Genomic DNA, 2,650 nt, shown 5'->3' on the forward strand with positions numbered 1-2,650 from the left:
AGTACACCTGCTGTTGGCAGGTAAATGTAAGTCACCCAATGGTGCCTCCCCCTGGAGAACAAAGCCAATAGTAGGTCAAAGGTCAGAAGGGAAATCTGGAAATGGGGGGAAGAAGAAATGTACATGAGCATGTGCTAGGCATTCATGTCTTAGAGTCGACACCAAATACAGAGCCACAAAGTAATAAGTATAAATTATACATCAAAAATAAAAACTTTATGCCTTAATACCAAGATGGAGGCTGTTCCAGAGAATAAAAAGAAGGCTGCCACTGTTGCAGAAACCCTTAAGAAAAGGGGAAGGGATTTCAAAGAGTTGAAGGTGAAGTGCCTAAGGAAGAAGTTTACCCTAAAGACTGTGAAAGACAAGGAAGAAGCTCATCTATGAGAAGGCAAAGCACTATCACCAGGAGTACAGGCAGATGTGCCCTACTGAAATTCAGATGTCCAGGATGGCAAGGAGAGCTGGGAACTTCTATGTGCCCGCAGAACCAAAATTGGCGTTTGTCATAAGAACCAAGGTATCAATGGAGTAAGGCCAAAGGTCTGCAAAATATTGCAGCTTCTTCGTCTTCGACAGATCTTCAATGGCACCTCGTTAAGCTCAACGAGGCTTCAGTTAACACACTGAGGATTGTGGAACCACACATTGAGTGGGGGTACCCGAACCGGAAGTCAGTAAAGGAGCTCATCCACAAGCCAGGCTATGGCAAAATCAGTAAGAAGCGGATCACCTTGATGGAAAACTCCTTGATTGTTCCATCTCTTGGTAAATTTGTCATCATCTGCATGGAGGATCTAATTCATGAGCTCTATACAGTTGGAAAACACTTCAAGGAAGCAAATAACTTCCTGTGACCCTTCAAATTATCTTCCCCATGAGGTGGAATGAAGAAAAAGACAACTCACTTTGTAGAAGGTGGGATGCTGGCCACAGGAAGACCAAACAAACAGGTTTGTTAGACGATGATCTAAGGTGTCAACAGGTATTTTTGTAATCTGGTCAGTTAATAAACAGTCACAGCTTGCCAAAAAAAAAAAGGAAGAAAGAGAGAGAGAGAGAGAGAGAGAGAGAGAGAGAGAGAGAGAGAGAGAGAGAGAGAGAGAGAGAGAGAGAGAGGGAGAGGGGGGGGGAGAGAGAGAGAAAAAGAAAGAAAGAAAGAAAGAAAGAAAGAAAGAAAGAAAGAAAGAAAGAAAGAAAGAAAGAAAGAAAGAAAGAAAGAAAGAAAGAAAGAAAGAAAGAAAGAAAGAAAGAAAAAAGCCAGTTCTGGGGAAAGGGGGTCAGTTCAGTTGATAAAGTTATTGTTTCACAAGCCTGAGGACTTGAGATTAGATCTCTAGCCACATCAAAGTCAGATGAGGCAACCTCAGTGCTGGGGTGCTGTCCAGTGCTGTAAAGAAGTGAGCTTCATGTTCAGTGAAAGACCCTACCTCAAAAAAGAATAAAGAAACGATTGTGAAAACCATCTAATTATCATCCTCTGACCATGTGTGTCTGCATGAGTGGGCATGTGTGCAAGCAAATACACATGCACACACACACATACCACACCACACACACACACTCACACACACACCACACACACCACACATAACATACACACCCACATCACACCACACACACACATACACACCACACACACATACACACTATACACACACACCACACATACATATACACACCACACACACATATACACACACCATACACACACACACACACACACACACACACATGCACACATACACAATCTGCCCAATAAGCACAGGAGAGGTCATCACAGTCACAGGTAAATGTACAACAAAGCACAATGAGAACCACTGGGTAAAAACAACTATAACAAGAACAGAAGTGGGCATAGGAAAGTTAAAACATCAGGTTCAGGCATTGCTCAGGGACAGGCAGCAAGACAGAGCAAACACCTTGGAGAACATTTTGTGGGATTATGAAAAAATATAAGCAGACAGTTAGCATATGAATCAGCATCCCTACTCTTAGAATAGTGCTAAAAAAGGCGAAAATATATGTCCAAACAAATCCTTATACACAGAGAGTCATGGTACCATCATGCATAGCATTCAGGATATGGAGACAGTCAAATGCCTATCCTTACCTAAGGGGTAAACAAGATGTGAAAAATCTATACAGTGCGATATTATCCCAAACTGAAATGGAACAAGAATGACAGACGAGTAAACCTGGGAAGTGTTTTATTAGAAGAAGCTAGTGCATGGGAGGACAGGACCGTGCACAATGCTGCTGCATTTATATGAAATAACCAGAAAGTACAAATTATGCTCCCAGAACTAACAACTGTGGCCAAGGGAGATGGAGAGTTCCTACTAATGTAGATTTTTTTTCACGTCAGAATGATAGAACTATTTTCTAGGTAGATTTTAATAATGATGATAATCATATAGTGAATTTTTAAAAAGACTTACTTTAAATTGTGTGTGTGATTGTGTGTGTGTGTGTGTGTGATGAGTGCAAGTGCTTGCAGAATCCAGCAGAGTGACTCAGATTTCCCCAACATTGCAAACCAATGTAAGCTAGCTGACATGGGGACTGGGAACAGAACTCAGGGCCTCTTCAACTGTAGCATGCCCTTTGAACCTCCAAGACACTTCTCCAGTCCCAAGACAGTGAGTTT

At 41.9% G+C, this 2,650-nt stretch overlaps 1 pseudogene; it reads left to right on the top strand.

Annotated features, from left to right (window-relative positions):
• Window positions 1-234: 234 nt before the first annotated feature.
• On the top strand, window positions 235-969 carry LOC127663842 (60S ribosomal protein L7-like; annotated as a pseudogene).
• Window positions 970-2,650: the final 1,681 nt, after the last annotated feature.

Source organism: Apodemus sylvaticus, chromosome 13 (genome assembly GCF_947179515.1).
Source record: "Apodemus sylvaticus chromosome 13, mApoSyl1.1, whole genome shotgun sequence".
Taxonomy (NCBI): Eukaryota; Metazoa; Chordata; class Mammalia; order Rodentia; family Muridae; genus Apodemus; species Apodemus sylvaticus.